This window comes from Lycium ferocissimum, chromosome 7 (assembly GCF_029784015.1).
Source record: "Lycium ferocissimum isolate CSIRO_LF1 chromosome 7, AGI_CSIRO_Lferr_CH_V1, whole genome shotgun sequence".
In the NCBI taxonomy this organism is placed as follows: domain Eukaryota; kingdom Viridiplantae; phylum Streptophyta; class Magnoliopsida; order Solanales; family Solanaceae; genus Lycium; species Lycium ferocissimum.
The window spans coordinates 13,652,082-13,667,589 of NC_081348.1; the positions used below are offsets into that span (position 1 = coordinate 13,652,082).

At 37.8% G+C, this 15,508-nt stretch overlaps 1 pseudogene; it reads left to right on the forward strand.

The window, feature by feature from the left end:
- The first annotated feature begins 9,460 nt into the window (after window positions 1-9,460).
- Window positions 9,461-10,969, forward strand: LOC132062531 (uncharacterized; annotated as a pseudogene).
- Window positions 10,970-15,508: the final 4,539 nt, after the last annotated feature.

The following is a 15,508-nucleotide window of genomic DNA, read 5'->3' on the forward strand; positions in this document are numbered from 1 at the left end:
CAAAACAATATTTCCTATATTTGCTAGCACGCTTAAAGTGTTCTACTTCAATCAAAATATCTAGGGATGCCATAGTTTTCTTGGAGGTCGTGTCATTAGAAAGTTCCTAAGTTCTATTCTTCCCGCAAATGCTGAGGCGCAACTATGTGCTGGGAATTGGATTTATGGACAAGAAGGTAATTTAATCTTCTCCATATTAGCTACATGAAGCCAGCGTCTTTAAAGTAGCTTTGGATAATATGGATATCTATATTAATCATCGGGTAACCCATTTTTTTATCCGTATTAAATATGAGCAGGTACAACTGATCCGTTTTTGGTTAACTCATTTTCGACCTGACCCATATCCGACTCAACCCGCCCGTTTGCCATCCCTACTCTACATTGTCAGCAATTTCCTTCGCAAATGAGTTCAGAATCCATGAAGTGACTATGTCGTCACATCTCTGCCATTGGCAATATTGTGGAGATCCTAAGTCCGGCTTTCGGACCTCTCCATTGATGATCCCTAGTTTGTTTTTTATAGAGAGTGATCTCATTACTCCCCTTCTCCAAGATCTGTACCCTACTCCATTGAAGACAACTGGAACTAGCATCGCACCTTGGTTATCTGACGGATGCATTTATAAAGGAGACGTGGTATCCATAGTAGATTGTTCATTTCTCTAGTTGTATTGTTCGTCGTTTTGATTCAATTCTTCATTTCTCTGATTCGATTTACTTGTTTCTTCGATCGCCATTGATTCTCACAGATTTCAGATACGAAAAAAATGTTATGTATACAAATTGAATAGAAAAATGTATGCGATTTTGAATATATCTGCAAATGCAACAAGAGAAAAGAGAAGTGGCGATGAACGATTGAAGTATTGTTGAGAGTTTTCCCCAAATTGTTATTGTTGATTCGAGCTAAATAAGATCGATAACATGTTGAAATCCACCTTTATGTGGATTGAAAAATCGAGCGTATTCAATTACTCAACAATGGAGGTTCAATTTGAGACCTCTATGAAAGTTACTTTGAGCTTCGCATGTGAATAAGAAAGAGACTTAAATTGGGGGAAACTGAATTCTTTTTCTTTTCTGTGTAAAGATCAATATATGTACAAGTGGACTAATATAGAAAATAATGTAAACTAACTAACTGACTCACAAGTGTGAGCTCTACATTAGCTGGCGTATGAGCTGGCAAAGCTGCCTAACTGAAACTAACCAAACTAACTAACCAATCTAATGCTTAACTAACTAATAGACTAGACTGCTAGGCTAACATAATTATATACAAATACATACTTAAATCTCAACATGGACAGTGCTTGCATAGTCTTGGGCTTTCTTGATGTCTGCAAAATCTTATTTTCCTTCCTTAATCTCTTGATTCAAACAAATTTTCCTTTAATTGTTCCTTGATCTTCTCTGACTGATTTGCTTTTTCTTTAAGTTTTTAATCTTTAATCTTTTGTCTTCCTTATGTTTCTCTTTTTCCTTATTTGTGTTTTCGCAAAGATAGAAAATAAAATAACATTCGATATATTACCATAATTAAAAGTGAGTTATAGTAATCTTAACTAGTCAAAATGTCCAAGCTTGATAGTTAACTTTTCATATCTAAAAAAACAAAAGAGAAAAACAAAAGATTTGGCATGTGAGTTTTGATGTCATGTGAGTTTTGATTCTTGCTTAATCAACTAGTCTATAAGAACGTCCTTGCAGGAATAGTTAGGTGGTTAAAAGGTTACAATTTAAAGGGATAAGGCATCAATGTCCCCTGAACTATATTCGAAATTCCAGGGACACATCTTTCCTTTTCGAGGGTCCTATTACCCCTCTAAACTTTTTTAAAACGGAATAAATACCACCCTAAGCGCTAACGTGGCAAGAAGAGTCTATTTCACTCTCATTAAGAGAGAAGAGAGTGAGAAGCATACAATCTGATTAACTTATACAAGTATCATTTTTTAATTAGGTACTTCACATTTAATTACACCTAATTAATTATCATTAAAACTTAAAGTTTTAGTTTTGTTGTTTGAATTTCCTTTTTAACAAGTTCTTGTTAACATCGGAGAATCTCCATCCATTATTTCCCACCATGGAAAATACGGGATTAGGACTAGATTTTGTCGCCGAAATTTGAAGCTTGCCTGAAAAGATTTTGTCGCTGGAATTTCAAATTTCGGTCACAAGTTTGGAGTCTCGCCGGAAAAATTGAGCACAACATTTTTTGGATTACAAAATTGGGGCTTCAAATTACATGGGCTTACATCAATGTTTCCATGGATGATCATGATGAAGAAGAAAAAATAAAGGAAAAGAAAGAAAAGAGAAAAAAGAAATGAACGAAAGGGGCAGTTGTCACGACCCAAATCAGAGGGCCATGAAGGGCACCCGGACCATACCTGCCGAGCACCGCTAATCATGCTTCTATATCATAATCATAAACAAGAGTGGACCACGAGGGTCATCCGGTATCAATCTGCTAGATCATAAGAGAACTATGCTGGAAAAGGATGAGCTCGAAAAGAACATACTATATAACTATGTTGGACAAAAGTCGTATAAGCCGACAAGGACATCATAGACAACTATACAACAAAAATATGGCCGAGGGGGCCATACAACGTCCAACTATACCACATCTCTCCACAAGCCTCTACTGGAGTATATGTGCACAAAAATATAACGTACCAAAAACATAACAGCAACTCCGGAACAAGGAGAGTGCTTCAATATCAGCTGAACAACAACTTACAAGGGTGGGTCGTCAACCTGTCTACATGAACCTGCGGGCATGAAACGCAGCGCCCCGAAAAAGGGACATCAGTACGGACAAAGTACTAAGTATGTAACGCATGAAAGTAACATGAAGGAGACATAAAAGTACATAGGATAAAATGAATGCAACCTGTATGTCTGAACTAGCTTTGAGGGCCAATGATATGCATACATACTGTGCAAGTGTACATATATGCATATATAACGCCTGGACATATATATATATATATATATATGTATATATATATATATATATATATATATACGTATCCCATTTCCTCGATCCTATAGCCCCTTAGCAGCCAACAATACAATAATAATATATATATATGCGTATCCCAATTTCCTCAGTCACTATAGCCCCTTAGCAGCCAACAATACAACAATAATCTTATATAAGTCTCTTTAATTTCACATCACTACTCACCCCAAGATTTACATCAAAACAGCCCAATATACGCTTTGCATATGACACTTATACACTTTCTTCTTCCAATTACACCAAGTATCACATCCTCAAAACAATCTCAACACCAACTACTATCCTTACAACAAGTTTCTAGCTTAAAAACACATTTACAACATGACTCAAGTTAGATTACATCTCAACATAAACTTAAATTCATGTTTGAACCTTCCCTCCAACTCTTTTTCCTCCAAACCTAGCATAATCATCATATACACTCATAAACATGGAAATAAGATGGAATCTTATCTCAAGAACCCAAGAACACTTCAATTCCAAGATTGCTTCACGTTGAAGTATCCTTCAAAGCTTCTACAAGAAGGAGAAACAAGCTTCAATCATGGATAAACAAGCTTCAATCATACTTTGGAAACCTTCAATACTTGTGTTGACACCCAATTTTGTCCCGCCTTTCTTCCAAAATATTTATTTGCGCTTCTAATATTTTAGCAACTTGAAAATAGTTATGTATGCTTTACTACAATTATTAGCTTTCTATTAATATGGTCGTTTTCCACTGTCCAACTATAGTCATCGCCTATTATCGTTATCCTTGCCATTATTATTATTATTGTTATTATTATTATCATTATTATTATTATCATTATTATTATTATTATTATTATTATTTTTCATCATACTGCGAGCACTTAATATTATAATCACGATGGTCACTCTTAACATTTCTATTTATCGTCTTATGCAAAACGCATGGCATTTATTTTATTGAACGATAGCATTTTCTTACTTTTAAACCTTATAAATATTATTGCACAACTATTATAATATATATATATACACATTTATTTTATTTATTTGAGTACTAATAAATATATTTTTATATTAAGTAATATTTTAACGCACGTTACTATATAATTAACTAAAGAGTGTCTTTCATCTTAATTTAGGAGCCCAATGAATATAAGGAAGAAAGTATCTTAAATCCAAAATAAAAAACTTCACACTAGCCCAATTTAAAAAAAAATAAAAATCTAATCCTTGATTTGGCCACCGACGACCCAAAATGTAGCCCAAATCCGTCCAAACTAGCCCAAGATACAATAGCCCACCTATATGTATTCTAGGTCTTGCTCAAACAATTAAAATACCCAAAATACCCATCTTAAATTTGATTAGCTGCTCCTTCACGTGATGTTTGACCAAAAATCAGAAGCTTACTTCTTTCTACCTCTTTTCCTTTGTCTTTCCATGGCTTCAGATTTACTTCACCATTTTGGTGAAAGTAACTGTCATTACCACACCAACAAAGTTGCTGCATTCTTGCCACTATTCTGTCCGCGTTAGAACCTCAACTCGTGATTCTTCCGACTGAAATTTTGAATTTCAAAATATGAGGCACAAACCTAGTTCTCTACTCCTATAAATATTAGCATTTAGAGTCCATTTGGACGAGTTTTTCGCCTCACTCCTCTCAAACTTCCAAATCCTCTGTTTCATACTAGTTTATCCTTCAAAATACTAGCTTCAAAATCACTTTTTTTTTTCCAGATCTCTGTCCACTTTTAGCCGTGGAGGAGATTCATTTGGTTCTAATCGTGTTGTTTTGTTTGTGAGGAAGGTCGGATTGCGTCGGATCTAAGACCCCCGCACCCCGTTCACTGCACCATTAAAAGGTAATTTTCCTCGTCTTAGTCTATATTTCTCTAGTTTTGTTACATTAGTGTTGTAGTTTTCAATTTGGTTTAGTTACTTGATATTAGTTTTGTAGCCTTTTACCTTAATTAAAATTAACAAGACTATGTGACTAGTTCTGTTATATTAGTTTTGTGTATTGTTCATTTGGATCTCTAAAGACGCAGACATACTATGAAAGGTTGATAAGTGTCATCGGGCAAAAAGTTTTCTGAAGTTATTAGGATGGGAGATTTCATAGACGAAGGTATCAAGACGGGAAGAATCACAAATGCAGCGACCTTGCAAGCAACAAGCAAGGAAATTCAATCAAACTCAATTGGGGGAGAGTAGGAAGAAGAAGGACGGAGTGTCCGCGGTCGCTGACCATCCGGGAACGTGGACCAGACGGATGTTAACCTGCAATACCCCGTCCCGGCCCGCGTAATACGGCCCGATATGCCCAAATCCCTCGGCCTTATTACCAACCTCCACCCGGCTCCCTATCCTGTTTACCACACCCGGCCAACATATTGTCTACCTCGAGCACTGCCGTCAAATCCCGTCCGTGCCGACCCAACCTACTGCGCCTCGACCCCAATACCAACCACAAAACCGTTTACAAAATACACCCGGACCTCGCCCAAACTTTAAAAGAAAACCAACTAAAACTTATACACCATTAGCGAACCTTTATCCCAATTATATGAAAGGTTGAGAACCGCCGAGGATACTCCGACCGATTCGGAAAGAGTTCCCAACCCGCTTCTGGATGGTATGATGGGACTAAACATTGTGCGTATCACTCGGGAGTTGCCGGACATAATACTAAAATTGCCTTACTCTCGAAAGATAAAATTGAGGCGTTGATCAAAGAAGGAATCATCCAGCTCAAAGGAGGGCTCCCCAAATATAAACAACAACCTACTGCCTAATCATGGTGATGCAAATGTGAACATGATCGCCATTGATGAAGAATGTAACCTGGAAGGGACAATTGTGCCAGTCAAAAAAGAGGAAAAGGTTGAATCATCGGCCTTTATCGCTCCTGTAATTACGGTCAAATGAGGGCACCAATTGAAGTGGAAGTGCTCACTCCGAGCCTAGGATCACAGCCTTAGTTGCTCAGGCACCTTTTTTTTCACACCAAAGCGGTTCCTTGGAATTACTCGGCTGATGAAAGAAACAAAGGAAAGGCAAAATTGGTTGTGAAAACTATTGCTGCCGGGATAACAAGATGCGGCGGTGTTATGCCCCGAAGAGGTAGCACGAGGAGCACCGAGTAAGGAAAACAACCAAAAGAAAGGATGTGACGAAGGTGAAGTAGAAGAATTACGGAGGAAGATGCCAACTAAGGAATATTCTGTGTAGAACAACTAAAGAAAACACCAGCCCAAATTTCTTTATTGTCATTGTTGATGAATTCTGAAACCCATCGGAGCGCTTTAGTGAAGGTACTAAATGAAGCTTATGTTCTAGCGAGAAATTTTCAGCCATGGTTGGAGAAGTCCTCGAAGCCCACAAAGTCTCTTTTCATGACGATGAGTTGCCACCTGAAGGTTTGGGGCACAACAAGGCATTGAATATTACAGCCAAATGCAGGGATAAATTCATTTGTAAGGTATTGATTGATGGGGGTTCGGCTGTGAACATATGTCCTATCATTACTCTCCGAGCTTTAGGAATTGATATCGGGAAACTTCGTGATAGTCACGTGAGGGTCAAAGGTTTTGATGGAGCTCAAAGGGGTGTCGTAGGGGAAATTGACTTGGTACTGGAAATTGGACCCGTGGAGTTTACGGTGGAATTCCAAGTGATGGATATATCCGCTAGCTACAACTTGCTGATAGGAAGGCCATGGATCCATATGGCTGGTGCAGTCCCTTCTACCCTGCACCAAAGTTTGAAATTTGTCTGGAATCGTCAAGAAATTGTAATCCATGGAGAAGGCAACAATTCGATTTATCCCGAGAATTCAATTCCTGTTATTGAAAGTGTAGAAAGGCTAGATGGATCTGTTTTCCATATTAAGGAAACCATGTGTACTACTCGAGCTGAAAGGGTAAAGAATTGCCACGTGTGCTTATGATGGTGGCTTGGGAAATGTTGAAGAATGGTTTTAAGCACGGTCGAGGTCTCGGAGTGAACTTGGATGGAATAGTAGAACCAATTCAATTACCGGTCGAAGGATACTTTTGGTCTTGGATACGAGCCCACTCTTGAAGAAATCTCATTGGCTAGTCTCGAAAAGGAAAGGTGATATTCCCTTGCCAAAGCTTTGTCCCTCTCTTGAATCGGTCATTTTTCAAGGCGTCGTCACCCAAGTATCGGAGGAAGGCTACCGAAGACAACCTCGTGGAAGGTCTCAAGAATCTATTCATTGCGAGGAAGAAGTTGAATGCAATGTGATTACGGATGATTGCCCCGAAACTCCAACTATGCGGGATGCGAGCACGGAGATGCTTTAAACAATTGGACTTGTACCCCCGCCCCCGGTTCTCGGGAGTCTTGGTAGATGATTTGTATTAGTATTTGATGAAACAACGCGATTCAAATTTGAGGCTGAATCGTGTTTATGCTTTTGTTGTGTTTTGCCTCCACCTTTTGAAAGCTTAAATGCCAAATCCAAACTATAATTTTCTATTTTAATTTCGTCTTCATTTAATTAATTTCTCTTTTCTTTTCAGCAATCAAACTAGTAAATCTGCTGATACTGTGAATATGACACGTAATGAAACAAGCGAACCAATCCTAAATGCCGAACAAGATTCTGAAGAATATGAAGAGGACATGCAACCTGAAGAGTTAACTAAAGATTTTGAACATTTTGAGAATAAGCCAAAACCAAATTTGGATGAAACGAGAGACCATAAACTTGGGAGATTCGAAAACAGTGAGGGAAACAAGAATTAGCGTCCATTTAACTCCGTCACAAAGGGAAGAATTGATCAACCTTTTGAGACAATATATAGACGTGTTCGCATTGTTTCACATAAGTTGCCTATTGATCCATCTTGTCCTCCAGTGAAACAAAAGAAAAGAAATATTAAACCGGATTTGAGTTTAAAAGTCAAGGAAGAAGTCTCCAAGCAATTTGATGCAAAGGTCATTCGAGCTACAAGGTATCCCACTTGGCTAGCCAATATCGTGCCTGTACCAAAGAAGGATGGCAAAGTTAGGGTATGCGTGGATTATCGGGATCTCAACAAGGCTAGCCCGAAAGATGACTTTCCCCTCCCAAATATTCACATACTTATTGATAACTGTGCGAAGCATGAGCTGCAATCATTCGTTGATTGCTTCGCCGGCTACCACTAAATTCTGATGGATGAAGAAGATGCTGAGAAAACGGCATTCATCACACCTTGGGGAGTATACTATTATCGAGTGATGCCTTTTGGACTCAAGAATGCAGGTGCCACCTATATGAGAGCCATGACTACCATTTTTCATGACATGATCCATAAGGAGATTGAAGTCTATGTGGATGATATCATCATCAAGTCACGAAAGAGTTCAGATCACTTGACGGATTTGAAGAAGTTCTTTGACAGGTTGAGGCGATATAATTTGAAATTAAATCCTGCCAAGTGTGCATTTGGTGTTCCTGCTGGGAAGCTGTTAGGTTTTATTGTGAGCAGGAGGGGCATAGAATTGGATCCTTCAAAGATAAAGGCTATTCAAGACTTGCTTTCCCCAAAGAGTCGAAAGGACGTGATGAGTTTCCTCGGTCGTCTCAACTACATTAGTCGGTTCATAGCACAATCGACAGTAATATGTGAGCCAATAATCAAGTTATTGAAGAAAGATGCTGCTACCAAATGGACGGAAGATTGCCAACGAGCTTTTGATAGAATCAAAGAGTATTTGTCTAATCCGTCTGTTTTGGTGCCTCCAAAAGCCGGAAGACCTTTGTTATTATATTTGTCTGTGTCAGTGAATGCATTTGGATGCGTGTTGGGACAACATGATGAAACAGGAAAGAAGGAGCAAGCAATATACTATTTGAGCAAGAAGTTCACGCCTTATGAGGCCCGGTATACTTTGTTGGAACGCACACAACATGTGCCTTGACTTGGGTTGCAAAAAATTTGAGACATTACCTGTCTGCATATACTACTTATCTCATCTCAAGAATGGATCCACTCAAGTATATCTTTCAGAAGCCTATCCTACTGGGAAGTTAGCCAAATGTAAAATTTTGCTAAGTGAGGTTGATATTGTATATGTTACCCAAAAGGCTGTCAAAGGGCAGGCAATAGCGGATCATCTTGCTAAAAATCCCGTAGATGAAGAATACATGCCTCTTAAAACTTATTTCCCGAACGAAGAGGTGTTGTTTGTCGGAGAAGATATCTCAGAGGAATATCCAGGGTGGAGAATGTTCTTTGATGGGGGTGCAAACTCCAAAGGAGTTGGCATTGGAGCAATTTTAGTTTCGGAGTCGGACGGCATTATCCAATTTCGGCAAAGCTCGGGTTTTCGTGCACCAATAATATGGCAGAGTATGAGGCTTGTATTCTTGGACTCAGAATGGCTGTTAATATGAACATACAAGAATCGTTGGTTATAGGTGATTCTGACTTATTGGTTCATCAAGTACAAGGCGATGGACCACTAAGAACGTGAAGATACTTCCGTACCTGCATTGTGTGAAAGATTTGTGTAAGAGATTTATCAAGGTGGAATTCAAACATGTCCCAAGGGCTCAAAATGAGTTCGCTGATGCTTTGGCAACCTTGTCCTCTATGATTCAGCACCCGGACAAGAATTACATAGATCCTATCAAGGTGAATGTGCAAGATCAGCAAGCTTATTATTTCCATGTAGATGAAGAACTGGATGGAGAACCTTGGTACTATGACATTAAGAAGTATCTCAAGGCAGGAGACTATCCAAAAGGCATAACCAGTGTTCAGAAGAGAACACTTCGAAGATTAGCAAACCACTTTTTCCTAAATGGAGAAATCCTTTATAGGAGGACTCCAGATTTAGGATTGTTAAGGTGTGTTGATGCCAAAGAGGCGGTCAAGTTGATTGAAGAAGTACATGGCGGTACATGTGGGCCTCATATGAATGGTTTCACTCTGGCTAAGAAAATTCTACGAGCCGGCTATTTCGGATGACTATGGAAACAAGCGCATTCGTTTTGTGCAAAAATGTCACCAATGCCAGATTCATGGCGATTTGATTCGAGTCCCACCAAATGAGTTAAATGTGACGAGTTCTCCTTGGCCATTTGCAGCTTGGGGCATGGATGTTATTGGTCCTATCGAGCCGGCCGCGTCAAATGGACATAGGTTCATTTTGGTAGCCATCGACTACTTCACAAAATGGGTAGAAGCATCTTCGTACAAGTCAGTGACGAAGAAGGTAGTGGTAGACTTTGTTCGCAATAACATCATTTGTCGATTCGGAATCCCTGAGTCAATTATAACGGATAATGGAGCTAATCTTAATAGTGGTCGATGCGGAGATATGCGAAACATTTAAGATTACTCACCGCAATTCCACCCCTTATCGACCTCGGATGAATGGAGCGATTGAAGCGACCAACAAAAACATCAAGAGAATATTGCGGAAGATGATTGATAATTACCGACATTGGCACGAAAAACTGCCATTGGCCCTTCTCGGTTATCGCACCACTATTAGGACTTCAACTGGGGCAACGCCTTATCTTTTGGTCTATGGAACAGAGGTTGTGTTACCTGCAGAGGTAGAGATACCATCCTTGAGGATTATCCAAGAAGCTGAGTTGAGTGATGCCAAGTGGATACAAAATCGATATGAACAATTGATGCTCATTGATGAAAAGAGGATGAATGCAGTTTGTCATGGACAACTTTATCAGAACAGAATGGCCAAAGCTTTCAACAAGAAGGTAAGACCGAGACAATTCAAACCGGGGCAATTGGTGTTGAAGCGCATATTCCCACACCAAAATGAAGCTAAGGGAAAATTTGCACCTAACTGGCAAGGGCCTTACATGGTTCATCGAGTACTAACTGGAGGAGCGCTAATTCTAGAAGAATGGATGGCGAAGTATGGCCAAAAGCAATCAATGCAGATGCCATCAAGAGATACTACGTTTAGGAGCTTTTAATTTTTGTAATGTCTTTCTATGTAATGAAACTACATTCCCTCGGTGGGATACGTAGGAAACCCATATCGGGTTTGGACTTTTTAAGATAGAAATTTCTAAAAAAATTCCATTTGTTTGTAACATGAACTACGCCTGACCTGATTCCCGTGGTGGGATACGTAGGCGGCCTACATAGGCTTCGGTCACATTATTAGAAAACCTCAATTTTATTTTGCCTTGTATGTTTTGAACTACGCTTGACCTGATTCCCTTGGTGGGATACGTAGGCGGCCTACATAGGCTTCGGTCACATTATTAGAAAATTTTAATTTTATTTTTCTATGTCGAACTACGCTCGTACGTAGGCGGCCTATATAAGTCGGTCTCGTCAAAAAGTTCAATATCCTCCTATGCCAGAAACTGGGACAATTTTTAAGGGCATCATTGCAAAACGACATCGAGAGACATGAAAGAGTATATGGTCAACAGAGTCATCAGACAAAGGAAAGACTTTGGAGAAAGGACGTTCGCTTTGTTTCACAACGTGTCACGGTTCAAAGTTCGGCAGAAATTATTTATCACTATATACATATTTACCATAAATTTATGCATATTTCCTTTTTGAAATAATATGATTTTTAATCAAATAGTTTTATTAGTTGGCCAAGACTTAGAAATAGGCGGAGGTTACAAGTCCAGACAAAGCTGGAAGCACGAAGCATCAAGAACTGGATCTTCAAAGTCAACGCGAATCAACCTCCCCTGAAACTTACAAATTTTCTTTGAGTGCAGGTTTTCAAAATTGCGGAAGCTGGAAATCTATAATGTTTACAGCCTTGCAAGGACTATGCGTCGAACGGTTTGAGTTTTCTTATAACATTTAGGAGGAATTATGCCTCTCAAGTGCCAATAATTCTCGAAATTTACGATAAATTAATGCTTAAGTTTTACAAAGATTTTCAAATGTATCGATGCACAAATATTTTCTACTGCTTTCAAATGCTCCGCATAAATGCTTTCAAATGCACTGCACATGCATCGCACCACCGCTTTCAAACGCTCTGCATGAATGCTTTCAAACGCAAATCGCACTACGCTTTCAAATGCTCACGCGTTCAAACGCATTTTAAATGCATCGCATTACCGCTTTCAAATGCTTTCATAAATGCTTTCAAATGCGCTGCACATGCACACAACTACTTTCAAATGCTCCGCAAAATGCTTTCAAATGCACTACAAATGCTCTACACAAATGCTTTCATTTGCATCCACATGTATTGCATACCGCTTTCAAATGCTACCGCACATTGCACTATTTTCAAATGCTCTGCATAAATGCTTTCAAATGCACTGCACCTGTATTGCACAACTGCTTTCAAATACTTTGTATGCCTGCTTCAAGAAGCACTGCGCACGCGCCGCAAAAGTACTTTCAACCGCTTCGCGTAAATGTTTTCAAACGCACATGCACCGCACAAATGCTTTAAAATACACTGCATAAATGCTTTACACCATGAATCATGTTGGTTTGAAAATCTCATTTTCATCAATCATTGGGTTTTAAAGAAAATCTCATTATGCCGGCTTAGAAAGCCTCATTTTCATAAATCATTTGGCTTAAATAGCCTCATCTTCATATCTGGTTTAAGGCCTCATTTTCATTAATCATCGCCAAAGGCATCATTCTCATGAATCATCGGCCTAAAACCTCATTTGCATTAGCCTTAGCTAAGGCTATTTTACGTCGCTTTACTTTCGATATTTATTTACTAACTATTTTATCTAGTTTAAGTTTCGCAGGAGCTTTAGCGCAACGTGGAACTATTTCTTCGGCAGTGAACTGGGGCAATTTGTTGGGAAGGGTAATCAAACTTCCCGACAAAGGTCAAGGGTCTACCTCGAACGCTCGTCTCTACCCCCAAATATTCCGCTTACATCCATAACCCGATCATCGAGTTCACACGTATTCATATTCCAAAATGCTCAAGTTCGATATATTTCCTCAATCATAATACCCAGTGTCATTATAATCCGACACCGGGACAATATTTTCAAAGATTTGCACCAATCATGATTGCTTATTCGCAAGTGTCGTATCTTTCTAGAGCTACACATGGCCTGATTCTCGTGCAACCCGAGATATGTAGGCAACTCGGAGACCGGAGTTCGGCCTTATAGTCTTTATCCTTATAGTCTCTCAAATTCTTTTAGTCGGGACAAAATAAGCTATTAGGTCAACGTCTTTGCCCGAAAATTCTTTCATCATTACCGGCCAAAGAGGGACAAGTTGTTGACACCCGATTTTGTCCCTCCTTTATTCCAATTCATTCTTTTGAGCTTCTAATAATTATTAATAAACTAAATATATTATTTATATTTTACTACAATTATTAGCTTTCTATTAATATGGTCGTATTTGCTACCTTACTCCAACTATAATCTAAATATTATTCTTACTTTAATATTATGTTATTATTATTATTATTATTATTATTATTATTATTAATTATTATTATTATTTTAGTATATCACATTCTCCACTTAATTATTATAATTCGCGATGGTATTAGTCCTAAAACTTTCTATTTATCGCTAATGCAAAACGCATGGCATTTATTTTATTGAACGAACAATTTCTTACTTTTAAACCTCTCTCTAATATTATTGCAAACTAATTATAATATATATATATATATATACACATTCTCTTATTTGAGTTAATCCATATATTTTTATATCCATAATTCTTTTCTCGTAGACACAATATGGTTACTCCATTTTCATGCAAATATTTTCTTTAAAAGTCCCAATCCTAAAAAACCACACTTTTTGAATAAAAAGTGATCCTTGATTTGGCATTAAAAATCTCCAAGGACCGTCCAAAGAAGTCCAAGATCTAGCCCATTTTGAGCAAAACAATCAAAATCCCAAAAACCCATCTTAAATTCGATTAGCACGAGTTTTGACTCAACTTTGAATTTTCGATTTCAAATTCCCGCTCACTAGAACCCTAACCCTACCTATAAATGTTAGTCTTTGTCTTTCCATGGGTTGAACGAGATTTACCCCCCCATTTTGGCGAAAAACGGTCATATATCCACAAACAAACCGTCCTTCACCTTTCGGTTTGGAACTTTGGGTAAATCTGAGCGTGTCCGTGTTCATCGTGTTTTGAATGTGGATCCCTTTTGACTCCCAAAGTTCTAGTTCTCTACTCCTAAAAATATTAATTCTCTCATTATCTTAGACCAAGTTTTCCGTTTTATTTCTCATTCCATCATGATTTTATATTAGTTTAGAGATTGGTTGATTTATTAGCTTCATCAAAAGTAGATTAGATTAGTAGGTTCAGTAATTTTCTTCTTCGTCTTAGTTTATTTTCATTCTAGTAGTTTAGTTTGTTTATGAGTTTGTGTGAATTAATTTAGTTGTAATTTTGTTAATTTAGGCAGTAATTCCCAAAAAAAAATCCCGCTTTTTGATTATGTCTTTTTTTTTATTTATGCAATAGGGTAGCATTTCATATCCTTTATGTGCTCCATTTGAGTAGGTTTAATTATGCGCAATCTTTAGCTTTGCACTTAGTTTAGATTTAAAGGATTAGTAATGCCCTAGGTTAAGAGTTTTTTTTTTTTTGGGGTGGTTAAGCTTTAAGCTTTATTTTTAAAGTTTCCTTATATCCTTTCAATGTAGATTTTGTTAATACATATATTTTCAAATACGCTCGGTTTTATTTAGGTTGTTATAAAGAAAAAGCTTAAACCTCATTTTCTTTTTCGTGTTAAGACCTTTATGGATGTTCAAAGGAGATATTAATATAACTTGTGATAGTTTATATCATATAGGTGTTAATTTGAAGAGATAACTTGTTGATTAAAATTGGGTCAATTTAAACCGGATATTGCATTATGCTTTTGAGTTGTCAAATATCCTTATTAAATAGTGCTGATGTCTCACAATTTTGATATATGTGTATATATATGTGTGTGTGTGTGTTTTGACTCTTTGACTGGCCTTTGCTTCACTATTCAAGATAACTGTTGTTTTAAAACTACAAGTGTATTGATCTGATCATGCAGTTGAATTGCCTTTAGTATCATTCCAAGTGTGCAACTTACATGATGTTTAAGATAAAACTTGTTTCTTCTTGGTTTGGGAATAGTTGAGTGTTATGAATGTTTGTCTTGTGATTATGTTGGGTTGCAAGCATATTGGGGATTGGGGATTGGTCTTTTTGTGATGTTTATCGTTCCTGTTGCATCATCTTTGCCCAAAGACTTAGTTCAAAAACTCCTTCCCCGTACCCCTTCACAATTGTTGGACCTGTGGCGCTTATATGACTATTTAGAGATTTCTGAAAGTCCATTTTCTTATAAGTAAGAATGATGGGAATAAACTCTTTTCTTTCATTCACTAAAGGGTAGACTTCTACGTGTTATCTTAAAAAATGGGTTGTGTGTGTAAAGATTTCAAAGAGTATGCTTTGACAATCTAGAAACCTTTTTCTCAAAAGCGATGTCATTTTAAACATGTAAACCTACTTTGAAATT